General features: G+C 41.2%; 1 protein-coding gene across 1 annotated transcript in view; it reads left to right on the top strand.

Moving 5' to 3' along the window:
• Window positions 1-27,677, top strand: part of TRERF1 (transcriptional regulating factor 1) — a 106,016-nt gene that overhangs the window by 22,460 nt on the left and 55,879 nt on the right. Inside the window, exon 2 of the mRNA XM_039386966.1 lies at window positions 5,576-5,631. The gene's annotated coding sequence lies outside the window, so the exon portion shown is untranslated. The remainder of the gene's footprint in view (window positions 1-5,575; window positions 5,632-27,677) is intronic.

Genomic DNA, 27,677 nt, shown 5'->3' with positions numbered 1-27,677 from the left:
ATATTAATTGTAATCAAAACCATGGTAGCAACACTGGCACGTGTGTTTGAGAGTAGGATGTGCCATCATTAGGCAATATGGTGACTCCAGGACTGTTAATTCTGGAATTAATGGTGAGAGCTGGAAACATGCCGCCAGCTCACCAAGGTGCCATTTAAAATTTTCTTGGAACCAAGTTGGTCTTGGGCTTGGCTTATTTTTAAGACATCTCAACAGGCAACAAAGTGCTCCCCTTGTAGTAGGGATTTGGAGGTAGTAGGAAGGGATTCTTAATCAAGATCGGAGGTGACCGATGATGTCTCAAGTTGCTGCAGCAGGGAGACTCTTTTTTGGCTCTCTCTGCTGTGCTTTTTGCATATGATGTACTGGAGACCTGGGAGGTGCCCATACGAGTGGCTGCCTTCAGCAGAATGGGGAGATGGGGAAGCAAGAAGCAGGATGCTGTAAAACGGGGTTTGACAAAGGTGCATCTTTCATAGGTTTTAAAGGTACTGACTGCTGCCAGGGTAACTTCATTTCTGTCTTTGTTTCAGCTTTCTGGCTTTTTTTTGCTTTTTTTAACAAAACTTCAAACACCCTCTTAGCCAATGACAGCAAGGTTTGCAAATCAGAACCAAATCTGAGCACAGCACTGCACTTGAGTGAGCTGTGCTAATCTAAGACAAGCTTCTGTTTCCTACTTGGAGCTTCTCTCCTGTGCTCTCGTTTGGCACATGTATGGTACTGTGTGCTGACAGACACCTTTGAGGCACAGATCAGTTAAAGAAGTGTGTGTGGTGGCTACTGCTCCGGGCTTGGTATTTTGTGTGCTTATTGGCTACCTACTTGTGGTTAGGAAGTAGGTGTTTGGAGTCATGTAGGCTGGAGAGGACTCCTGCATTTGTGAATTAACATCCATAATGGAGTGGTGTTGGGTCCTTTTTGTGTGCTCCTATGATCAGACAAAAAGCTTAATCTGCCAATGGAAGTATTCCCCATAAGAAGTCACGGAGTGCAAGCAGTGTGTGAGCAGAACGTTTTAGATAGCGAATACGTTGAACTGATACAACCCCGGGTAGCCCAGCGCTGCGGTTTGCATAAAAGCAGACCCTTAAAGACCGTGCGGTCTCATCTTCCATCAGCAACTCAATGACTGACTTTCACTTTCCTTACAGTAAGAGAATTGATAGAGAAGAGAATTTGCCATCAGTTTTCTCTCTCTGCATTTTTCCAGACAGTTTGGCCTCAACGAATTGTACAGCCTCCCTCTACGCTGCGTGGGAGAGTACAGACTGCTGCTGGCGGCAAGGAGGAGAGATTAACATTCATCTGTTCTCTCCTCGCTCTCTTTTCCATCCCGTGGGCATGGGAGACTTATGAATGTGCCGCTCCTTCGGGGAGCATTTCTACTCATTGCCCTGATGACAAGACCACAGAGACACTGATATGGTTGTGCAAGTTTCACATTGCTGATTAAATAGGCATACGAAAAAGTCAAGTGCAGTAGCTCTCTGGAAGAGGTCAGAGAAGAAGATGGAAGGACTGGAATAAGCCTTAGGTCACTTGCTTGCTGAGAGGTCTCATTTTCCAGAGTCCATGTGCATTGAGGGCTTAATGCAAAGTCTGCCTCCTCACTTGGGTCTTCCATGAAAACTGTGTTTTGCAAGAGCTCTGTGCCAAGCAGAGATATTTACTTCTTTAATTTTTACTCTGTGTTTTAATGTTGCATGTATAGCCAGGAAATCTGATGAAGAATATATGGGAACAAATGTTGTGGGGTTTTGTGTTGGTTTTTTGTTGGTTTTTTGGTTTTTTTTTTGTTGGTTTTGGTTTTGGTTTTTGTTTTGATTTTGTTTTTTGTTTTCGTTTGGGTTTTTTGTTTGTTTGTTTGGGTTTTTTGTTTTGTTTTTTCTTTGTTTTTTTAAGAAAAGTATTTTCCAGTGTGGAAGTTAAAGTTGATGTTGTGTATGCGTGTACAATCATAGCAGTGGTGATAACACTCAAACGCAGGATTAGGAGATTTACTTTCACTTTGTGGCACTGGCAGGGACAGGAAAGATTTTGCAAACAAATGTTTGTGAACCATCCTGCCGCAAGGGGAGCTCTCAGCTGGCATCATCCTCCGGTATCCATTTACCATCCATAGGAGTCAGGTACCGCGGCTGGGTGCACACCGTGAGGGGGTGATCCCTCTGCTCGCTTCCTGCTGCATGAGCAGCAGGCTCAGGCTGTCTGGGCAGAAACAGCAATTGTTGTCCTCAGTGTCTCATGCTGATACCAAATTAAAGGGTCTCTCTCAAGTAAGAGCCAGGCATTCTTTCCCCCACTGTTGCCCATCCTAAATGGGGAGGGGTTGATAGTTAGCATTTACTAATTTAGGACTGCGGAAGGTTTGTTCTCAATGAAATGCAATCAGGAGATCTTGCTCCTCCTTCAGTTAGTAGTCCCTGCAGGACAGAGGGCAATAGGCCTCTTCCCATCCTTTCCCACTGCCTAATGGGATGTGATGAGGCAAGTGCCACCGCCATGGTGGCCTGGAGGTGATGGAGCTGCTGGTGTGGGTGGTGGTTTGCGAGAATCACAGAATCTGGGAAGTCTTACAAGTGTGCAACCAGCATCCTGCATGAGGCGGTGGAAGAGTACAAATGCAATTTATTTTGAAAAATATAGTGAGGATTTTACCTGGGATAGCATATGTATTGCATACATTGGCAGGGAATTTCTAAGAGCTTGTTTGAACTTTTAGAAGGATGTTGCTAACAGGAATCAAGTGTGATGAGGTCAGTACAAGAGGAACAAAACCTTCCATTCAGATAAGAGCAGGGGAAGAGAAACACTGCCACGTGTGGGACTGGTTCAGGCTAAACTGGTCCGTGCAGTAATTTCTGCAGCTCTTCAGAAACATACTATGGGCTTGAGCTTCCCAGCTCAGGCAGGTCTACGTTCACGTTCCAGGCTTTGGGATAGCAGGAACGTCACCATCTGTGTCCTACTTCATTTGAAAAAGAAAATTAAAAAAAATCCTGAATGCCAGCCATCTGCTGATATCACATCCAGATTTTATCCTTGTATCTGGGGGCAGAGGAGGAAGATGGTTTCTGTGGGGAGAGGCACTATGCAGAGAGAAAGAGCTGCCTGCATCTGGGGGTGCTGCTGGATCCAGAAACCAGGAGAGGAGCAGGTTGCCTTGACGTCTCAGTCCAGCTACCTTCTGTAGTACTACAACAGTCCAGCCTTGAGAGAGTGCAGCTGAGTCCAATCCTGCCAACAGAGTCTACAACACTTGGTTTATGGATTATTAAGAGGAGATCTATGAAGTGGATGCAGAGTGATGGGTAGTTAAGAGCCACCATATTGATGTCTGACACAAAAAGATAAGTCAAGGCTTTTTCCTTGTAGCCTGGTCATTGGGCATAATGTTGTTTTGGAAATAGATTAGGAAGTGTTTTTCTACAGACTGGCTATTAAAATAGGCCCACTATCTTGATGGGAACTAACACAGGCCCTCGGCTGGACACAGGAAATGAGCAGACTTGCTTTTTTTAAATCCTTTTTATCCCAGATATCCCCCAGTAAATGCCTAGTGAGTTTTGATTTGCTTATGAAAGTGCTTTTTCTGAAGTAAAGGTGTCATTTTTCTACGCTGTATTTCTCTTTTCCTTTGTATTATAGAAGTTGAGTTCTGTTTCTGTCCGGATAGGTCTGTGTGAATGTGAACACAAGTAAGGCAGTAGAGAGTTAAAAAAAAAAAATCCATTAATTAAAATATTTGCATTGGGAGCTGCAAAACATTTACTCTGAGTAAAACAAACTTCCCCATTGTTGTTGTATGATTGCTACAGTTGCTCTGAAAATAGCCAGGAAGAGGTTGTGCTCTGAGGAATTTTACTGGATTGGCAGGGGAATAGAAGGGTGGGGATACTGAAGGGGGCTCTTGGTCAGTGGCTCTGTTTTGTTCAAATCTTTCCGTAATGTAGACAAAATTTTGATCTCTTCTTTATAGGAAAAAAAGAAATTTAAAAACCTCACAATGGTGGAACTATGTTGTCATATTATTCTGGTAATGCCAAAAATTAATGATCATCAGTAGAATCTGAGAAAATGGTATTTACAGGATGAAAGATTTATTTTTTTAGCACTTAAAGTGTATACTAACATGCACTTGAAGAAAGGGGGAAAAGGAAGCATCCCAGATTAGGCAGTTTGGACCCTGGCCCACAGGCAGCACTCCTGGCTGGGGACCCATGTGGTGCCATCCCCGTTGTGCTGGTGGTGAAATGGCAGCACAGCGTGGTGGAGGCTGTCACCTTTCTGTGGCAGTGAACACCTGTGGGGTCCCGCTGGGGTCTGTCGGCATCGCAGCTGCTCCATGTTCAAGGAAAGCCAAGCGAGTGTGCATCCAGTTTTGTACTTTAGGCACAGGGATACTCTTCAGTAGCATCACTATAGGAAAAGTAAGCAGACATGAAAACTGTTTGCTTCAAGTCCTTTAATTCCTGCCATATGTCCCCCAGATGACTGGATTGAAAAATTCAGCATTAGTTGTTTGCTTTTTTTAATGGTGTTCTCTGGTATGGTGTGCCATTTCATTGTTGCACATTCCTGACCTTTTCCAGCCTGGCAGTGGACTAACAGGCCTTATGGGCAGGACACTGAAAAGGCTAAAAGGGTGTGTGAAGGGGTTGGTTTGGCTTTTTAGGTCCTCGTTTCACATTTCTCACTCTAGGCAGACTCTTAGTGGTTTTCAGGGTTGCCAGATGGGAAGTCTCTCTTCTGCCCTAGTGACTCACGGACTGGCTGGGTTGCAGGTCATGTCATATTTTCTTAATTGTACCATGGATAAGTGTTTGTTCAAGCCCAAATCTGTCATGACTGTAAATTTTATTGACAGTTCTAAGATTGCAAATTTGCTGGTTATGTGTGCAGTAGTCTTTCCTCTGATCCCAAGTATGCCAGACTGCATTATGTTTACCTATATTATAAAAACACCTTGATTGCTTTGAAAGGTTGGTTTGTAAAGGTGTTAAGAAATTAAATGTACTTGTTCAGGGTGGGTGTCATTTAAACTTGAGCATGAGAGTTTTGTTCCATCAGTTTCTTGCATGCTTTACTGTGTTTAAGAAAGGCTGCTGCTGACAGTTTCTTGGCCTGGAGATAAAAGGTGCTGCTTACCCAGGTTTGATACTCTGATGGAAAATTGTCTCCACGATGTATAACACTGCTGGGATTATTTCTAGCCATTACCATTGGTCTCATTTTACAACCATTCACATTATGTAATTTGATGCTCATTTAATTTCATGAGAGGATGCTGCAGACTTACTTACGACTCGGCAGGGCAACCTGTACACTTTGACCACCTCTGTTATCCTTGCCAAAGGAGGAAGAGCATGTTTCTTACAGAACATGTTATAACGTCTTTAATACCTTTATATCCAGGTTTCCCAGATTGCTGCAGACAGGAGGGCGACTTGCCCGGAGTGTAGATTATACTGGAATGGCGGGAGAAATTTAGGGTTTTTTTTCTTGAACTGCTTATTAGACTTTTGTTGTAAGGTTATCGGGAGGTATTAATGGGCTTTTTCTTTTGTTGCAGATGGAATTTTATGACTCGCTGTATTTTGAATAGGACAAGGAGATGTGTCTGATAAGGTAAGAGAGAGGGTAAGATAAACATGTTCCTATACAAAATCGTCTCACTGGTTTGATTTTGGGTTGAAGACAACCATTTCTTTCCCTGACAGAACCCTGCAAATAATTGAGATGTTTATTTTTCAGTTACATCTGTCTCTGACTCTCCAAGCAGAGACCACCTCTGTTCTATACAGCTTCTGACCCAGTCCTTTCTCCTTGTGAACTGATGTACAAATTTAGAAGACAAAAACATACGCCCTTTCAGGCATAGGGCTTAGCAAGATAGATCGTACTTATGCTACTGTTTTAGAGCTTTTTTTTTTAAAGTAACAGATGAGATAGAAAAGTTTTTGTTCAGTTTTGAGATATTGCCTCCCCCACCCCTATCCCAGATATTTGAAAGGTAAAAAGATTTCAAGCTGGTTTAACTTCAACACTTTAAACCTTGTTTTTCTTGTAGTATTTTCAAATTTGGACTCTTTTTATTAGGACAGAGTCTATATGAGTAGAAAACCTCTAGATTTGAGTATTTGTTGTCACTAGCGTGGTGAAGGAAGCTGCGAGTTTGCTGATTCTTTTTAAATTTATTTATTTGTTTTTATTAATAGCATTTTTTAACGGCAGTGTTTATATAGATACTTTCTTTCCTTTCAGTTTCTGCTTCAGAGGCTTCCACCGGTAGAGAGTAGATGTCTTCAGAACTCTTAGGTGTTGGGATAACCGTATTCAAACAACAAACAGCCAAACAAAGAAGTAGTATTATACAGGGATTGTCACTGTCTTTCAGTATACGATCCACACTGTAGCTATCCAGCTCTATCACTTGTGTGTTTCATTTTTGTCTCCCCTTTCTTCCTGAGCTCTGTGCCATTTACAGGCCTCAAAAATCCCTATTGTTCTTTTTGGCTCTTGGTTGGAAAATGTAGTGGAAACAGTTAAATGCATCATTGTATGAGGACCAGGACTAAAAGACTTTTTCCTTGGATTCAGAGATTTAGCTGTTGTAGATGCTCTTGAGGTTTTTTGGTTTATGGGTTTTGGTTTTGTTTGGGTTTTTTTCCATTTATGTTTTGTTTGCTAAGTAGAGTTAGCCTTTGGAGGGTAGCTGCCCAAGCAAGAACTCAAAACTTTGAATGACTCTTGGCATTGTGTGAGGTATGCAAGAATCAAAGGCTTGTTTACTTCTTAGGTTTTTTTGCAAGTATTAAGCATTTTGTCCATTTAAACTACCCCTCTTTCATGCCATTGTTGGATCTTGTTATGAATATTTTATATAAAGGCTCTACACTAAGGTGGTCTTGTATGCACATAGTTGGTAAAATACAGCTCTCCAGGTGAGAGGCCTTGCAGTCTGCAGCTCTGTTACACAAAGCACCTTCAATGCATACCTCATTTGTTATGTAAACGAGCTGCTTCACTTGCACGTGTTCCAACCGGTCCTCCTATGCTCCGAGAATGGGTAATTAAAGTTGCTTTCAGGACTTAGAGTATTTTCAGCCACTTAGAGTATCTTCAGCCCGACCTGCACTGGCACCTCTCCGCAGGCATGCAGGCTGTTCAGCTGCCATCCCGTTGCATGCCTGCCACCGGCACTGATGCAGCTGGAGGCTGAGGGATGCCCACTGTGCCTTTGCCACTGGGGTGCTTTTGTCAAAAAGCAGCATGACCAGAATGGGATAGGTAGAAGTGCTTATGTTCTGGCTGGTTTGTTCAGATACAGTTGACCAAGAGGTGTGTTTGTCCAGTGTCAGTGCAATGTGGGGGACTTTGGTGTGCGTGTGGGATAACAATTTACTTATTCAGCTGCTAGTATTTTCTGAAGATGTTATCCTCCTGTATTATATGTATATTATATAGTGTATGTTGTTCAGTACTGTTCTCTTCTGTGAAACGGATATTGATAAATCCGTGTTATACTGTTATACTGTCTTTCCCAGGGCAACCTCACTCTTCCTTTTCGTGTAAAACAGGCACTGAGGAGGCTCTGTTTCTAGCAAGTTCTGCAACTTGAGGCAGTGAGGCCTCTCACCACTGCTTTATTGCCTGCCCCAGGCACGTGCAAATTGTAAGCCAGATCCCAGCAATCACAGAACTGGCTTTAAAATGAGATACTGGGAGGAAGAAGTAGCACTTCCCACTGGCTCTCATCTTTCACCTATAGAAGAAAATATTCTGTCTGCGTTTTGTGTAATGCCTTCTCAGGATAAAATATAATCCTGAGCTGGGAATGTGTGTCTTGTTCGCCTTTCTTTGAGAGGGCTTTGTTTATCCTTTCCCCAGCAGCCTGGGCTAGGGAAATGCAGCTGTCCCGTGCTTGTCCTCCTGTGTTATAAGAAGTGGCTGTCCTGGTCATGTTCCTTTTCAAGGCCACAGTTGTCAGGTGTCCCTCTTTCTTTCAGCTATCCCTAGCTACTGTGGATGGCATCAGCGTTACTTATTTATTTCTTATTTTTTTTTAACCTTCTGCTTCCTTTCTGCGTTCTCTCACCGCATTTACATTTAGGTTTTCATCCTTCCAGGCAGGCATCTGAATCCTGCCCCAAATGTGCCCTTGAATCCTGTCAGTATCTCCTGTCCATGTTTTTTGTTGGTTGCTAACATTTTTCATGGGTATTTCCTGACCCATTCCCTGCTGTTTCTTCTTCTGGAGGAGTCCTTCTGAAGCATTCCCGTGTTTCTTGCTGCCGTTCCAATTAAAGGGGTTGCTATGTTTTGGTCCCATTTAAAGCAATGATAGATGGTCCAGTCTGTACAAAGAATAATCTCGGTTTAATCCTAGCCATGATGACTTCCTTGTAATGGTTGGCTTTTGGCATCCGTCCTATTGATTATGTGATGAGGTAGAATTAAAAAAAATGAATAATAGCTCTTTTAGTATGCCTGAAGCCTAGTGATGAAATTATGAGACTTGGCAAGCTTGCAGCGATGTTGATAGGTGCCAGACCTCTCACCCAATATTTTCTTTTCCTTCCCCCATATTTCCCTATGCCTTTATCTTACTTCCTTCCAAGGAACTTGGAGCCCTTGTGAACTGCAAGTCAGGTTTCACGTAAGGTGTGCCTGATAGCTCGGATCATAAATATAAAATTGTTCTGTAAGACCTAATCTATTTTCAGAGGTATGTTTATAAGGTAAAAATTACTTTGATCGCTGAAACAGCATTGTGTCATTTTTGAAAGGAAATGACAAGGAAGTAACTTATCAGGCCTATTTTCACCCGCCGTTAGCTTAGACCTGACAAATTGCAGCTCCAAAGACTTGTGCCTTAGCAGTTCCAAATTAGGTTGCCAATTAATATTGATTATCTGAAAAGCAGTAGGTTGATATATATTCTATTATTAATAGCTGTTAATGCACTTTATAATACCAATCTGTTTTGCAGACATTTTCTGGTTGTTCTTTTTTAATGAGTCTTGGCAGTGAAAACCATGTTTTTACACATGCAGAACCACAGTAACTTGTTGAAGTGTTTGTGGGGGAGGGGGGGTTGTAGGGTTTGGTTTTTTTTTTTTTCATTTTGGGTGTGTTTGTGTTCTTGTTTACTGTAACACTTAATTTTGATGAGACCAAATAGAGGCAAAGTCCAGTAATTATTTCTGTCTAAACTGGTACATTGTGGTTTCTTCTTGTGTTAGTGTGTATCAGTGCAAAACTCTTGCATCACTACTAGATGAGTTTTAATAACTTCCTTTGACATTGCCTATGAGTATTTTTGTCTCCACAGAAGCCATCTTAGGAAAACTTTCAAAATAAGAAAGATAATTTGAATAAAACAGTAAGAGGTAATTTGAGTTCCTTTTCTTGTGTTATTTAGCTGTTATGTCGCAATATGTGGAAAGTACCTGGAAAGCACAGGGAGAAGAATGGGAAATATCTCATGCATAAGGAAAAGCCTCTAACAGTGTGTGGGGGTAGACTATATACATAAATGTAGACATCAAGGTAAATGCTTTTTCCTCTTTTTTACTTCCAGAAAATTTGAATATTTGCACAATCTGATGTTACAAGTTGTAAATGCTTAGCACTTCTAAAAGAATAAATTACTTCAGTGCCTGAATGTGTAGATAACTGTCAGCTTCAAAGGATCAAGTGAGTTGGAAGGAATGTCTGGAGAACTTGGTATAGGCAGGTATCAGGAAGAATATAGAAAGCAGGGGAATATATTCAATTAATATAACAGAGTCCTAGATGTAAGTTTATGTATAAATTAAGACTAATTATGTTACAAAAAGCGAATTTCTGTGGTTCTGCTTTTAGCATAAAAGTGGAATATTCACTTCCCTCTCCCCATCTCTGTCATACTGTGTTTCCCAATCTGCTTGTTGTAAGAATTGTTCTGCTTCTGTAAAAATTGAGTTGGAAAATTAACCTATTTAATACTTTTCAAACTACCCTTAGAAAAAAGGCTACCTTTGGCTTTCGAATATCCTTGTTGTGAGGTGGCTGGTTCTGTAAGATATAAGTAACTCTGAACTCTTGACTAAGCAATTAAGAGAAACTGAAATCAGTACTGTAAAATGTGCCTTAAATCTATGGGGCTGAGATTGAAAGAGCTGTTGTTCTTGAGAAGTGAACTGATCTGGAGTTTCCCTTGAGCACGTAAAGCACAAAGATAAGGTGTAATTTAGGTTCGTAGTCTCTGGGTTGCCTGTCTCCTGTCTTGCACTGCACCCAGTGAGGCAATGCAGGGTGCTAAACCTGGCCAGAATTACTTGCTTAGACTTCTCCTTAGGGTTATTTTTCTGACCCAAGTGTTCTGGGCTTCAGCAGATACACAAGCACAAGGGGATTGTCAGGGCAGACCATGGGGGTTGCAACTGCCCCTGTGGGGTGAGTGCCCACCAGAGCAAGTCTGTGGGGTGATGTGAGCATCACTGCTGCTCGTCACTGAGCCCACCACCACGCTCCCTTCATCCTTCCATGATGTTAGTGGTGTGACTGGAGCTCCTAGACATGGTGAGGAGAGCAGGTGACCCTCTCCCTCGTGAGCACACGGTAGCAGCTCTGTGGCTGTGGACCGGCTGCCAATTTCAGTGCTTGAAAATAGCGCTGGCAGCCAAGAAACTTCCAACTGCAGCTCTGCTAATGACTGGTATTGTGGTTTTGGGCAACTCCCTTGGTTGTCTTTGAGTCAGCTCCCCTTTCAGTAAAAAGGGGATGATACTTACTGTTGAGATGATTAATTATTGTGCTTCAGATGTCAAGGTCCTGCCATGTATTCTTACCATTGTTATGGAGAACCTTCTCTGCTTTTATTAAGAAACCCTGGTTTCAAGAACAGGACAGATTGCAGGGACTTTTTTCTTTTGAGGTTTTTTTTTTCGTCCCTCTGGTAATTTATGAAACAGATCACATTGGCTTTAGGTACCAAAGTGCCAACTACCACTACCAATCTTTTGAATCTTGGCTCCTTCTCCTCCCCTTTTCCTTCCTCTTTGCATCTCCCCCTTGACTGTCCACCCTTCATATTAAACCTTTCCTAAATTAAAGACAGGATGCTGGATAAAGTTAAAAGGAAACTTTTAGTTGAGGCTGATGTTGAAATCCTAGCAATAAGGCTAAGGGTTTGCTAATGATGTAGCGAGATATAGAAATGTTCTGCTTTTTTCTCAGAAACCCATTCTGTGTGGAGGTTGTGCAGTTTCCAGGCTCAGACTTGGCTGCCAACTTGAGATGTGTCAGTAACTTGCTGGTTTTTAAAAAATAAAATTAAAAAGTCTAAAAATAATATTGGGGGGAGCCCCACGAGTGAAAGATTGCAAAATTCACATATGAGATTAAATTTAACTTAAAACCCCCTAGATATTTAAATTAAAGGAAAATATTAGTTAAGGTACCCGGACAGAACTCTGAAAACAGCAGAAACTTGTTTGCTGTTAAATCTCCCACAAAAAATGTGCTCTCTCGGTTTATGAGTGACCTCCAGCTGCAGGTGGTAATTTCCTGCTCCAGGTGAAAGAGAGAGAAGATGTGTTTAAGGAGCAGAGAGCTCTCCCTAGTCCACCCATGTGGGTGATGGGGCTGTAAGGGGCGGGCAGCTGTTGGTGCTCCTACTGGGTGCCTCTCTGCAGCCCAAGGAGCAAAGCCAAAGGTGACTCTCATTTAGTCTCTGGTGACCCTCTTGATGCTCAGCCAGTAGCCAGGGCTGCTTGTGACTTGTGGACTCCATAAACCCCAAGTTTTAGAAAACATATTCTTTGAAATACATTCATAGGCTTCTGTCCCCAAAATGAGCCTCTGGTGTCTATTCCTTCTGTCTTTCTAGAGCAGATCATGAACTCTCACTCGGTAATTTCTATAGTGAGTGCGTAACTTCTCTTGTTACTTTACAGAGATGTCTGCTCCTGACTATAAATGATGGAAGGAGACATGTCCCCTTTTTGTTTATCCATGGAGGGATGTAATATATAGTGCATGGATGTAGTACGGTGCGTAATGTTTTTGTTGAATACAAGTTACTGTGAGTTGAAAAGTGGAGAGAAGATATGGATATCATAAACTTTGATGCTCAGATCTGCCATTTCCACACTTGGAAATCACTTCACGTTCCTTGTTTATCCACATAAAATTTTGAATCTCTAGCACCAATTAACATTAGGTAGAGTAGCAGAATGGTAGATTGCAGTCTGTCCTGCAGTTTTGGGAAAAGCCTTGAATACCCAGAACTGAGGCCATGAAGCACTTTGAAGACAAATGAATTTTGATTTTAATATTCTGATGGTGCCTAGGGAGGGAGCAGCCTGTGCTTCTGAAGAGCTGTGCTCCAAGAGCCATACTAGTTGGAGTTACCCAAATGCAGAGGTCTGTATTTCTGAATGGATAGCACTGCTGCAAAGTGAGGAAGATGCAAACACCAGAGGAACTGCACAAGATTTTAGTCAACTGGATAAGACTGAAAGTGGATCTTGGGGAAATCGTATTTAGCAAGCTTGCTGTTGATGAGTTTCTGAGCATACCACACATCAACTGTAATTATGTACAGTCAGGCAGAGGAGTTGAATTCCGAACTCCTCAAAACTTTTTCATCTGACCAGAAGAAGCTTTTGTGGTACTAGTTTTGGCTAATGTATTCTTTATCTTCTGAGTAAATTTTGGTAGAGACATTTAACCACTTTGTTGGTAAGTCACTGATAACCGTTATCCTCTTTGATAAGCCAAATATGCAGACCATTTAAATTCTCCATATAAGATGTATTCTCTGAATCTTTTCTGAAGGGAATAGACCAGAAATGCATGTTGCCCTTGTTGTTACTGTTTTTTAGATAATACTCTCCCTCCCTGCCTTGCCTTATACGAAATAACATTCTTATCCATCCAGAGGTTACGTTTCCTTCTTTAGCTGCAGATTTGTGCAAGAAATTTAGTGTCTAGATGGTGCCTGCTCTGACCCCCAGTCTTTTTTATAGGATTGTTGCCTTCCCAAATGCAGTTCCCCAAGGGTATCTATCAGGGTTCTTCTTTTTCGTTTTTTATTCCCAGTAGTTTGTAACTTTATATTACTGCGATAGTAAAACCAGCTGCTGTTCAGAGAAACTATACCTAGCAAAATATACACTTTACTAGAAAGTTGCCTGATTGTTTTTTTGCTTACCGTTGTTATGAAACCAGGTTTCATATTCTGTGCAGACGATGAGAATTGATTCCATATTTTCTTTCTGGTAATAGCAATGAACAGCATCCCATCAGGCCTCCAAAACACCAGTGAAAAAATATGAGAAGAAGTGGGGTACTTGGTGTCATTACAAATAACACTTACAGAATTTTGTATCACTGAACTTCTTGTACTCTGCAGTTTAGGTTTGTGTGAACATAATTACAGCTTTGAATTCTTTCTTTTAAATATTGCATGTATGTGGGGGAGTAGTTGTTTTGTTTTTGCTAAGTAGCATTTTTCCAGACAATTGCATTCATACCACTTGTGTTCTTTTTGGAAGGTTAAATTTAATGTTGATAGGGGTTTTTTTTGGTCTAGTTTTTATGAGATGAAGTACTAGACAGTTGCACGTTTACCATCAACTAATAGTCAAAAGGTGCAGTCTCATGAAGAGTTGGCTAAAACTAAATGAATAGGTCTCGATTTCCTGTGGGTGTGGGGTTTTGTGTGTGTGTGTGTGCACTGCTTACCAATAAGGAATACAGCAACTTTCTTCTGAGATAGCTATGTTGCCAACTTTTATACTGTTGAAGTAATTTTGTTAAACAGGAGAAAGAAAAAAGTTCATAAATCATCAAAAGGAATTTGTCTGCAAAGTGTGCCAACAGGGTTGGGTCTGTTTTTCCTCCTCCGTTTTATCAGGAGGAAAGCTGGTTGCTTTTGTACTGTATCGGCCTTTTGCTTTCACATGGTGAGCCTTAACAGTATACTGCTTTCATGATTTATTCTAACAGTTGCCTGTGAGTGTAGTGTTTGAACACACCTCTTGGAGATTAAAAAGGTCAAGACTTTTACTTCCATAGGGATGTCGTACACAGCCTCATTTTAGGCATGTCACTCTGAAGTCACTCGAGTAATTTCCCTAGGGTGGTGTGGGAAGGCTGTGGGGATTTGGGCAATGGTACCCTCCCAACAAAGCCATCTTCTGCTGGTCAGGGAATACTCTCTTTGGTTTGTCTGTTACAGGCTCAGATGAATTTTACCTCTAATATATCCTAGTGGTGTCACTTTGATCCTGTGCATTGCTAGTTTGAAAACTTAAGTGTTATTTTAACGATGCCATGCTTTTTCTTTTACAAGGAAAAAGTGTACACTCTGGCCCTTATCCTAGTCTGTGCTATTAAAAACAGGCAAATGATTAGACCTGACTGTGTCCACTTAAACTTCCTCTGGGTTTCTTGAGTAGACAACTTGAAAGAACAAATTATATCTCGTCCTTTTTCTCTCTAGTTTCTTCTGATGTGCAGCTTATAACACCATCTCCTTTTGTAGCCTTAAGAGAGGGAGATAGAATCATAAAATAGAATCATAGAATCAACCAGGTTGGAAAAGACCTCTGAGATCATCAAGTCCAGCCCTTGATCCAACACCACCATGGTTACTAGACCATGGCACTAAGTGCCACATTCAGTCTCATCTTAAAAACCTCCAGGGACAGTGAATCCACCACTTGCCTGGGCAGCCCATTCCAACTGATTACTCTCTCCATAAAAAATTTCTTCCTAATATCCAACCTAAACTTCCCCTGGCAGAGATGATGAAGTCTTTACTAGAAATATTCTCTGAAACTGAACTAGTTACACCATCAACGCCACTAACAAAACTCAGCTGAAGTAGCACTTTTTTGACACCATGCTAGGAAGATCTCCAACAAGCTTTTACTGGTTGAAAAAAATGGAAAATGTGCTTGGGGTGTACCCGTGCAGCTTGCTCTGTAACTTGTTCCTTTTATGATATTTTGGATGGACCATACTGCCTTGAAAACTTAGCATTTCTACCAAGAGAGGTTGCTGTAGAGCCCTTGAGGGGTGCCTGCGTTATCTCTCTGGCAATTGCTAAATGTGTGCTTCCTGTGTCACCAGCTCAGAGACCAGCTGTTGTTCCTCAGTTCTGATTTGAGAGTCAGAGCCAGATGAGGGTGTGTTCTTGCTTCTTCAGTTTCTAGACATGGTGCAAGGGAAAGAAAGCGATGTCTTGACATGCTCTGATGAAGAGCGGAGTCTTGAGATGATTTGTGGCTCCGACAAAAGGAGGTGCAAACTACTGTTTAATCTAGACTTTACCGGGTACTTAAGGGTCATCTGTAGAATGATCTGAAGTTCTGACATTGTTTTCTGGTGGGATGTGTTATTGCATGAGGTTTGAGTGAAAGTAGCAATGGCCACTGTTCAGTAAAACCATAGCTGACAGTGGTTTAGACAAGGTATTCTCTTACAGTATTGAAGTACTTTTATTAAAGCAAGAAAGACGGCTGTGTGTCCAGATGTCACCTTGAAGGATCCCGATACAAGAATCAGAGCAAGTAATGCTGTTTAGGCTCTGGTGAGTCACATACACTTAGGAGATCGTGTGCTGTCTGTCATGCAAGACAAGTTCACATTTGCTTAGGCTACCTTCTTGTCATACATGGGTTTGGCTTTCACTACTGATTAAATTTTAAATTATTTCCCTGTGTTTTCAGATGTTGATGTAATATTAAAGTGTCAGTTCTTTTTTGGTTGCTTGTCCTCTTCCATATATGTGTATATTTATTTCTTATTAAAGAAATACACTTTCATGTAATTGTATAATACTATCTGAAGAATAATTGAAGGGGAGGGACTGGTCTTCTATGTTCTTTTTCTCCTGTTTAAAACAGAGACTGATGTGATATTTACTAGCAGTCTCTTGCTGATCCAGGGGCATTATTTTTAAAGAACAGTATTCTGAGAGTATTCTTTTCATTTGGAAGGGGTTGACATCAGCTTTTCACGTTCAGCCGGTGTAGATGGGACATATGAAACACAGCCATACAGGTTGCTGTTGATGAGAATGTGGTTTGTATAAGTAGTTTCCTTAGAAGGTGATGAACTTGTTCCTTAATAATTTAATTACTTAATTTCGGGAAATCAGGCAGGACATGAGGATTTCTGGTGGTTAGCCCAACAGCAAATCACTTTAGCCTGAGTGTGCCTCAGAGTTTTGACCTGTGTGAGACAATTTATAATATGTGCCTCAGAAGTACTGTGAAGGTACCAAATTAATGCTTTCAGTGGAATCATAGGATGCTTTGAATAAAGCTTTATAAAAGTGCACAGTGTTCTTATACACAAACTATTTGGTATTAATAGTATCTCTTAAATGACAAGAAAAATGAAATGTGCCAGATTTGTGAAGCTGGAGAAACGTTTGCTCATTATTTTGAAAGAACTGGAAAGTGCAGATGGAAAAGGGACGATGGAAATCTAGGTTTGGAGGAAAAAATCCCATGGGTTGTCATCATGGATGTGGTTTTAAAATCCTGCATTTTGTTACCTTGTGTCTGTAAATTGGCTTTGTAGGTGGCTGGGCGTGTTTCTGAGCAGGGTAAGAGAGAAGAGAGAGTTCACCAATGCAGAGCAATGCAGAGCAGAGGAAGCTACTGTGCAAACTCTATTTGAAGATGTGACAAACCAGGAACTGGTTGTAGTTCTTTTATTAAATAGGAAATACATGCAACCACAAAAGACAAGTGCCTGGCTGGAACATGTATTAGAAATCTGAAATTGCAAAGGACAATCTTTCAACCTACTTTACTGTTTGGATAATACTTTAAAAGCTGAAAAAAAACCAACCAGTGTGCAATGTGCCTGCAGAATAACAATTAGCGGCATTTTAACCTGCTCGTCCACCGTAGGGTTGTTCTTTCATAAAATCATAGAATGGTTTGGGTTGGAAGGAACCTTAAAGATCATCTTGTTCCAACACCCCTGCCATGGATAGGGACATCTCCCACTAGACCAGGTTGATCAAAGCCCCGTCCAACCTGGCCTTGAACACTGCCAGGGTTGGGGCATCCACAGCTTCTCTGGGCAACCTATTCCAGTGGCTCACCACCCTCACAGGAAAGAATTTCTTCCTAAAGTAAGGAATTTCTTCCTAAAGGATAGTGATGCCTTTGTCTGTGCTGCTGTAACTGAGATTCAAGTGCTCTTCATACTGTGTGTGGATCTTTGCCATCCTGTCCAAGCTTTGGAACGTCTCTGTCTGTCCTTCCTTCCTAGGCTCCAGTTCTCCTTTACCACAGTCTCTAATGTGGCCTTATGAAAATGGTTTAGTTTACTTGAAGCCAGCTCACAGAGAATGAGGAAGATTCACTCATCTCAGGTGGCTGGAGCTTCTTGCTGTATTTTAGTTATTTTAATTGGTAACAGTGAGGTGTGAACTTTCTGTGAGAGGTGAGAAGTGAAAGTCCTGCCTCTCCATTGCTTGGGATACTAGCATGCTCAGAAATGAGGAAATAGCTACCCTTTAACTTTGTGATGGAGGCCAAAACACTAAAAAAAACTCCAGACTCGTTTATTCAGAGAAGTGAGCTTGATTATTTGGGAACAGCTACATGATGATCAGGGTGTTTTTCCAATGGGCAAGTTGGCCATCCTTCGTTAGGTCAGGCCAATTAAACATTTAATTTTTAAATGAGCTGTGGTAGGTATGTTCTTAGCTTTGTGGCTAGTAATTAATTCTGGTAATTAATTCTGCTTTTGAGCTAGGATTCAACAAATGGCTGCACAGGTTTTATTTAGGCAGTGCTAACCCGAGGAGATGCGTTGAAACTTCTTTGACCTTTGTTAAAAAGTTTAATAGAGCTTTAACTTTAGCCTAGGAAAAGAACACCTTTAGGTCTACATTATGGTGTTCCTGTTCTGCAAATAAATCCATGTGGGCAAAAAGCACTGAGCACTTAGGTCTGGTATCTAGACCCTTGCTTTTAGAGGGAATCTTCTCATACAGGCTGTAACATCTTGTGTGACATCTTCACATGTGCTACTTTTCCAGCATGCCCTTGCAATGCTTGTGCCATTTGTCTGAAAGATAAAGTTTCTTACTCTGAAAAAGGAAAAGTACTACAACTAAATTGGTACTTTTGCCTATAAATATTACTGTTATTTAATAATGATAGGAATTCTCCTTTTTGAGCTGAAAGCAGAAGCAACACTATGTTCTGACAAGTTGTTCTGACTCAACTTCAACCATAACTTTTTAATAGTCACTAAATGCCTTATTGTATTTAAAAAACAAAACAAATATTTTTGTTTTAGAAGAACGAATATCTGATATGACAGCATAAAGCAAAAGTTTATTATGCATATACAGTTGAAATAAGTTAACTTATTTAAATTGTATTGTAGACACAGTGCTTCTGCATTTGAAAAAGTTTCATGACTCCATATAACGATATCAACATATTTCCATAGTTAATTTCCAGCCTACAATTGTATTATCCCTTGTCTAATGGAACATCATAATATTAAGTAAACTAATAAAGCTAATGTTAATGTTGCTGATGCTTTATTAGATACTACATAAAGAAAAAAAAAAGCAAAACACTGAAAAAACAACAACATAACAAATCCTACACTCGCTTAGCCAGGATATGTTTTAATTTGTGAAGTTTTTCGGGGGGGGGGGGGGGGGGGGGGGGAAGTGAAGGGCAGATCTAAAATTATTGTGTCCAGTGCTCAAAATGGACCAGTATGCAATTGCATGCTGAACTGCTGTGTACTGTTGCTTATGAGGACATCAAATATGCACCAAGTGCTCTTCAGCACTTTTCTGCAGAGATGGTCACATTTTATGCTGGGACTCCTGTCACGTTTATGTATGTCTACATATATGCAGCAAATAGAGTATTAATGTAGTGAGCATAAATGGGTGATGAGGCAATGTGATTATTCAGAAAGGGAAGGGAGAAGTAACTAAAAACCTTTAGTTGGTAAAACTGAGATAGTTTTTTTCAAGATCGCTGGTAATTATACTGAACAAAGCTATTGCTTACTAAATTTGAAAATGCCACCAAAAATCAAGGTATGTCAAAGACATCCTTTGTCGCATGGGGTTAATTTCCTTTTGATGTGGGCTTATTTGATCAGTATGAATGTTAGCACAGGCCAGTCCAACTCTATGCAGGGAAGGGCTCTCTACATTCTGGAGAGCAGTTTACATTGGAAGGGAGCTGGGGTGATGGTAAAAAGCTAACAAAATACAGAGGCCTTGCAGCACTAATAAAATAATGGATATGGTCTTGGAATGCAAAAGCCAAGCATGTCCTCTAGGAGTGTATACTGTTTTACCAGTCTATGATGGCACAGGATTATTACTGGAATAGAGTCCAATTCTTATGTGCCTGGAGAAAACTGCGAGATTGATTACAGTTAGAAAACCTGTTTTGCTGTTAGATTTTTAATTTTTTTTTAATAAAAAGCTTTGCATGCTTACTTCAAGTGAAGTGGCTGAGTTGTATTTTGCAAATATCTATAGAGGAAAGAAAGTACAAAGCTCTTCAGTTTAGTAGGAGGAGATATAATGAGACTGAATAGCTGAAAGTTGAAACCAGATGAATCTGGGCTGCTTGTAACACACAAATTATTAAACAGAATAAATTGCTGGCTAAAACAACTCCCTTTGGATGTGATGGATTCTTGATCACTTGCTTATGAATTAGGACTGCATGTTTTTATTGCTGCTGTATATATGTATATAGCAAGAAATGTATCTGCACGTGGGTCCGTGGCATGCCTTGAATGGAAGGTCAGACAGGTGATCTCAATGGTCCGTTCTGCTTTCTGGGTCTGTGGGAGGCGGGTAGAGATCACCCGACCCTGTGAAATGTTGTACCAGCCAAGTCTGGTGTTTGTGCTCATATTTGTTCTCAATACCATCTCTGGGAGGCCAGTGAGGTTTTCTGGTTTGTTGTTTCTTTTCTCTCTTTGGCAAATCTGGGTTTTGTTTCATGACTCAGAAGGGAGAAAATAGAATTTAAGTCCTGCCTACCCATCCATGTGGAGAGTGGCTTCTGTAGCTAAAGCAGGGGGTGTCCTGAGGGGCTTTGGGTTTTTTATTCGATAGTTGGGAGGTGGGGTTTTTCGTTTTGGTTTGGTTTGGTTTGGGTTTTTTTGAGGAAGATGAAAGGAGTCAGATAAATCAAATTTTGCATCTGTGAAGATGTCTTCCTGAAGAAAAGAACGGTACAAGTAGAATAGAGAGGAAAATGAACATATGATCATGGGTTTTATTCAATTTTTGCTTGATCTTTTGGGAAATAGGTGAATTTGCACAGGTCATGGAAGATGAAAAGCTAACTCACTAGGGACCCTCCACCGTTAGTTCGGTTTTCCAGATTCATTCCGTATCAGTAATAACTGGACTTATTTTTCTTTTCCTGGTGACTGTTTAACCCATATAAAATGAAGTTTGTCTTAATCCAATTTCAAATAGAGACATGTTTCCATCACCGTGTCAAACTTCTGGCACACTTTTTGCAACGTGTTACCCTGTGTTCTACAGAGAGATGGAGATCACACTAGTTGAGTTTCTTGCCTGCCTCTGGCTTTGCCTTTTCGGGTTGGAGCAGAAGTCACAAGGTAGATCTGTGCAACACTGCTGCACCTGGGCAGCGGACCCAACTTGGCAATTCTGTATTATTTACATGGGTCAAAATAAAATTCACATATGCAATTTAGAGTCTTAAAAAAAAACCCAGAATTGCACTTCTTGTCCCTACAGTAGCAATGCTTGTGTAGGAATCTTTGTCTGGACACTGTTGGTCAGAAAGCCTTTTGTGGGGAATGAAGTTTTGTGTTTTAATGAAAATCCAGTGTTCTCATTGCATTTACGATGTTATGGCAGAGCTCTGTTTCACTGAGTATGAGAAACCCCATGAGAATGGCAGAGAAAATGCCACTGCCTTCACTTCTGACACATATTACGTGTGAATAATTTATGGTACTTCATTGCAAATGGAGTGTTCTGTAGTATATTTGTAAATAATGAATTCTTTATGACGGGACATCTGTATCTGTGGATCCTGTCTCACAGAACTGATTTTCTAAATACACTTCATGATAAGATGTCTATCCCTTTTCCCAGGCTGCCCTGTAATGAAGTACTTTTGTATTTCTGATGTATCTGTTATCCATTTTGACTCTGACTCATAAATGATCTGTAGAATTTTGTGTTGTTTGTGAGTTGATATGTTAAGTTCATTTTATAATTAGGTGTATGTAAGCATTCTGATTTTTGTACTGTATAAAATCAGTTTAATGGAAGACTTACATGCCACTTAAGTTTGCTTCTTCTGACTTTCCTGAAGAGAACATATTTTGTAAGACAGTACTTAACTTTTTTTTTTAATTCATAAGAAGTAGTTTCTGGTTATGCCAGTAATTTGTGGGGTGCAGTGTGATAAGTGCAGTGTGCAGTGCAGTGTGCAGTTCACAGTGGTGTGATGCAAGAAATGGGGAACGAATGCCTTTTTGGCCCCGAATGTGACTTTGGGGCTAACATCTTCCCTTGCTTATCTGTGCAGTTTGATAATACTCACTTGAAGGCTTACTTTGTGTAGGTCACTCCTACAGTTCGTTCCCTAACAGGACTCTAGCAAAACTTCTCCAGCTGTTTAGAATAGTCACTGGCAATGTTAGCTATAAACTGTATATCCTCTGCAAAATGTTTAAGCATTCAGCCTAGTTACTTCTTGCCACAGGTTTGTGGAAGAGGCTGCTTCACCCCCTCCTGCCTGAAATATTCCACGTGAGCACGGGGGAGAATTTTGGTGGTGCAGGAGAAGCAGACACCTTGGGGGGCTTCAGATTCTTGGCCCACCAGTGGGTGGCTGAAGGGGTTGATGTTGCCTGTGTTGACCTGCTGACTTGTGCAGCTGTCTGATGAACCAAAGCACTAAAAAGATCCAAGGTGGAAAAACAATTTTCCACAAGGAAAGGGCTAGTTTGTCACCAAGCCCATTTTGGTAAACTTATGTTTCCATGTGGTCCACAGCGGGATTTACCTATCGTGGTGAGGGGGCAGCTGACTGAGCTCAAGGCTGGGAGCTCTGCAGGCAGATTGGTGGCAGATCCCTGGACCAGGTGGGAGGATGGCTGTGCAAGTTACTGGACAGCAAGATATGGAAGCATGTTTGGAGGGATGTGGATGAAACCCTACCATTACCATCTTACCCACATTTGCTAAGGCAATGGGATACGTTAGTTACGGTGCCACATGGATGAGAAATGTGCCAAGAGGGAAAAATGCTTTAGTTTAGGTATGCTAAAAAAAACCCCACTGTTTTTTCGATTTTTAAAAAGGATGGGGAGTCATCTGTGAAATTATCTCGTGCATACCCTCCCTCATCAGTGCATGGTGCCCAGGCAGCAGTGTGTGAGCCTGGTCCCCTGCCATCTTCTCCTCTTCCCCCCATCACTTGTCTTCCCTTTTTCCTCCCTGCCCCATAATTACTCTTAAGAACCTAGTACCAGTGACCAATTTCAAAGCTAATGTACTAGTAATCCTTTTGAATTCCCTCAGAAAGGGAGAGAAGTTAATTCTGGGTGCCCGCTTGCCCCTGTGCGGCTGCCACAGTTGCTTAGCAGCCAGCGGAGGCACTGGAGAGGAGCAGCTCTCCCCTCCCTGAATCATCTGTGGAGAGAAATGAGAAGACAGTTATTACTGGTCAGCTTCATTAGCATCTTGTTTTCTCTCCATCTCTCCTGCACACATATACACACCCTTACCTCCCTCTGCTCAGCACTTTCTCACACGCAGTGGAATGGCGTCTCCCGCATTCAAGCCACCCTCGCTGCTCACAGGCTCAGAGAAATAAGGCAGCAACCATCCCAGGCCACTGTGAGGCCCTAGTCTGCAGCATCACGAATGCGCTGTGTAGGTGTTTTACTGTCTCTTGAAAGAGTGGGGTTGTTAGGTGCTTCAGCTGACAAGGTTGTGGTTTTGCACATAGGCCTCTTAGTTAAGTTTTCCATTTTTAGTTGTAGGGTGCTCGTCGCTTTTCACCACTTTTCCTTGCAGGCTCTGACAGAGTAGCTCTGCTCAGTCTTCCTGCAATATCTTGAAGACATCTCCAGCTTTTGGCCAAAAGCTGCGGTCTGTTCTGTTACCACAAGTGGTAGTAAAGGATGCCAGCCCCTGCCTTGATTGCACTGGTGCAGGGTGGTTGAGATCTTGGATGGAGGGTTGGGCTGTGACCAGGGAGGCTGAGGGGTGTTGGATTACTCTGAGGCTGCCCCACGGAGCAAAAACACCCTGAAAACACAGCAGATGGTCTAGAATGATGGTGTCTGTTCAGCTGCCAGAGCAGCTTTGTACACATGAGGGCTGAAGACAAAGGTCTTTGAAAAAGGATGGGTACCAAGATGTCATTTATAGAAGTTCAGCTTTGTTTCAGAGGGGTTTCTGTAAACCTGACCTGAGAAGAAGGAATTAAGAGTCCCTCTAACCCCTGGTATATCCACTTAACCAGATCACTACATATCTAGCTGTGGTTGTACATGACACTGTAATACACTGTTTTGGAGCAGCTGTCTCAAAGTGATATAGCTGCAAAGTGTCCAGTCCAGTGGGATCATTCCTTGCTTATTTGTTCTTTAAGAACATTCCTTCTGATGGGCACCTCTGATTTCAGTAGAAGTGAGTGATGTGAACAGAGAATCAGCCAGTTTGATGTGTCATTATACTTTTCATTTTAATGCAGATTCCTAGATAGCCACAAATTTAGAGTTGGAGGAACGAGCCCATGATTGATATGAAGAAATATAGCGGGAAGTGCTTGGATTTTCTTTTTATAAGGCTAATTGTGTTAATTTGCTTGAGACACAATTATCTCAATGGGATTGATTTGTTTAATTAACTTGGGATGCCTGCAGGTGAAATAGTGAGTATAAATAGAAGGACAGTGGGGAATGCATCACTAATGTTTGTATTGCAGAAGGATTGACTCATATGTAAATGAAGTGCTGCAAGCCTGCCAGGCTAACCTAGTTCTGTGGTGGTTTCTAGATATATAAAAAAAAAATCTCATGCTGTCATGCATAACACAGGGCTCGTGCACTCAGGAATAAGTTAGGGAAGAGTGTACACCGTAGTACTAAGGACAAATATACCTTTCTCCTGCTGTAAATACCGTGCATATGAGCACTTCTTTGAGCACTGCAAAAGGATAGTGTCCAAAGGATACGGTTTGTGCGAGACCACTGTGGTGGCACTGCCCTGGTGCAGCACAGCTTGTCAGTCCTCTGGTGAGAAATCACTGCAGTTTCTTGTTCCAAACATTGCAAAGGCCACTTCTAAACAGAGAGCATGGGTAACCTGTATCTTTGTTCCTGGACCAAAGCCCTGTAGCATTACATGTTCTTGTTCCCAGCTCCCTCTGCTTTACTGTGTGGACATACCACGCTGCAGAGGATTAGGTGTCTTAATAGACCAGTTCTGCAACCTGTGTTTGTGTCCTTTGCCTGCTGTTTGCAAGTGCCGTATCCGATACTATAACGTGTCCTTTGTCCTAAGGTGGATGGTTACGTTCAAGGCCCAGAGAGGAAATTCTGAGCCTCTTCTGTCAGTTTGGTCCTGTGCCATACAAAATCTTATATCCTACATATATAGAGGACAGGTGGATATTTCTGATTTTTCCCCTACCTAAAGTAAATGACTTATTTTTAAGTAAAATGAAACTGTAGTCTTTCTCTGAATCTTTCGGAGATCTTCCTCATGGTAAAATATTGTGCAAATTGAGCGCTGATTATAAACAAAATAAAACCAGATCAGCAGAGCACTGCCACAGAACCAAACTAACTAAACAAACGCACATTTCCTTTTAGCAGCTTCAAGTGTCTTGCTGTTTCAAAAATGCCCTTGCTTCTGCACAGTGAGAGTGTATAGGAACCCTGTCGTCTTTTCCACAATTCTTTTTTTTTTTATATCCTTGATAGTTTATCCGTCCTGCGTTAGTGTGGGTGCTTCAAGCTTCTCCATCTCTTTCTGTACAGAAATCCGTCTTTGTCCTGAATTATTCTTGTCCCCATTTTCTGAGGCTTTTACTACATCTGCTATCTCAAGAAGAGATCAGATGATAAGAGCCAAACACAGCAGTCTGATGGAGAACACGCTTCTGATTTATGCCGTGGCTGTTGTAGGTCTTATCCTTCAGATAATCATGTGAATGCTTTCGTCTTGAAAACGGAAAAAAAGAATATTTCTAAGTTCTATCTTTGCATATCTAGCAGTATGTTTCATTTATTTGCTGAACACTTGATTCAAATATTGAGTTACTCCAGAACTGTTAAACCCAGCAATCAGTTTGGAGTGCTTCGCATTTTTCATTTAAATGCACTTTGCTTTTTATTGATCTGCAGTGGATTTAATTTGCCCCTTGGCCTGGCCTTGTGTGGTTCATCTGGAATTCTTTCCAGTCTTCTCTGGCTTTGACAAACTGTAAATGGTTTTGTCATCTGTGGGATTTTAGCTGTTTGGGTTTTTAATGGGGAGGGGAGAGGAGGTGTTGCCTTCATATGTTTCAGTTCATTCAAGTATATATGATACACTGCTATCCCAGTGTAGAGATGAGGGCATTCCTCCCTTTTTTTTCCTCATTGAAAGCTGTTTGTTTTGTTCTGATGTGTTTTCGGCGTCTCTGCTGCTTTCTAATCTGCATGGATGCTCTCCTTAATAAACTTCAATTTTCTTAGTAGCATAAAAGGATTTTGTCAAATATTGTTTGCAAGTCCAATTCCCAGCCTCTTTTAATCCATACTGGTGTTAACAAGCCAAAAGTATTCATAAACAGTAAAGAGAAAAATATGGAAGTGTGTATCTGTTGGAGAAGCCAGGCTTGGAAAAATGTATCTTGTCAGAAATATTTGGATTATGCTTACCAAATGTATAGCTCTTCCACCTTCAGGAAGGACGCTGTTGCTCCAGCCTTCGCTTGCCTTGCTTTTTGTTATATCCTAAACCTTCATGTAGGCTCAGTTTCTTTTGAATGGAGAGGACTCTTTCTGTCCTGCTGTCACTAGAAATAGTTTGAAATTGTCCTGCCTTACTGTTTGTCTGCCTGAAGGAAAAAACTGTGGTTTGGGTTTATTGGGTAATGGTGGGGGGTGGGTGTGTTTGGTTTTTGTAGCAGGTCCCTCAGCTTTTCCTCCCCTACGTTGTGCTGAAAAGATTCCCTTTCCATACATGTCACTTGAAGCCAGGACATCCATGTATGTTTTAGATGTCTTATGAAAATATTGGAACCTTCAAGAAACTGTCACACTTCTTCCATCTTGCCACCAGCCCATTGAGTGATGTTAACTCTGCTGTCAAGGTAAAGACCTTGATCCTTCTGGTGTTTAACACAGATGCTGTTTTGCCCTGACTCACAAATGTGTGTTCTGTCCTGCCTGTAAAGTGGGGTTTACCAAGCTTTTGACTAGAACTGAGTTTACCCAGTAATGCCAGTTTATCTTTTTCAAGTAAATACTACAAAGGCAAGTGGTAGGGAGCTTTTGTAACTTGCATCACTGATCTCTCAGTGTCTGTGGTTGTGAGGAGGTGTTTGATTCCCTTTTGCTTGTTCTGTTTGGGTTAGGGTAAAATGGCAATATCTGAGGAGGATTTGAGGTCTGTTGGAGGAAACATTACAAAGAAACATACTTAAAGTTTCTTTGAAGCTCAGGAGTTAAGGAATAATAACTCTTCTCCCCAGGACACAATTTCTGACCCAGTTATGTAGATTTCAATTAGAGGGCTTCATTGACATAAACAAGTTTTGGTTCTGTCTTAAAACCACTGCAGGAAAAGGTCTTTATATAAGTTTTGGCTTACGTTTTTTTTTTTAATCTGTTACACTATTGAAGTATTAAATAACTTCATACTGCTGGAGCTTATTCTTTCCAGTCCATGGCTTTCCCTGAGGAAGAAGTGAATACGCCTTCTCAGAGGCACTTTGAAAATGATGCTACACAGAAATGCAGGGATACACACACATGTGTGTACACCCAGCCTTGAAAGCCTGGCGTGGTAAGGGGGTAAGATTGTGAAGGAGGCATAGTAAGCTGCTCTGATGGGAAACTAAGACTGTGAATTTCATTTCAGAAATCATGAAGTATCATGTTTTTACTATGTACTTATGTGTTCAAATGCATACTCAGAGATATTAAAAAAATATTTTTCCAGTGTGTGTTATTTCTAAATTGCAAATTACTTGCATGTAATAAAAGATGCAGTGTGCTTTCTACAAAATGACAAGAAATTTTCTTCCAAATTCTGCAGAATAGTTAACTAAAGCAGCTCTAGGCATTTTGTTCCTGTCTATAACTTGAATCAAGAAAACACGTTACTGTGATTGGTGCATTTAATGGCCTCTCGCGTTTCATAAAGGTAGGTTCAGAAATTTGTACCATAGATTATGGTAGATCACTGTAGGCCAGGTAAAGAAAATTGATTGCAAAAGACACATCGGCACTTCAGAGGAAGTTAAATTAAAGTGGAAATCGTTATTTCTCTTGGAGTGGACCCTTACAGGAATACAAACTGAGTAATGCAGCTGGATGGAGAGGGAAGATTGCATCTACTGAAGGAACTGCTTGGGACAAGGTAGTACTGATATGACAAACAGCAA

The sequence above is a fragment of the Pipra filicauda genome, unplaced genomic scaffold (assembly GCF_003945595.2).
Source record: "Pipra filicauda isolate LSUMZ 115617 unplaced genomic scaffold, ASM394559v2 scaffold51_size4534324_pilon, whole genome shotgun sequence".
NCBI classification, from domain to species: Eukaryota; Metazoa; Chordata; class Aves; order Passeriformes; family Pipridae; genus Pipra; species Pipra filicauda.
This window is presented reverse-complemented; position numbering and strand designations above follow the sequence as displayed.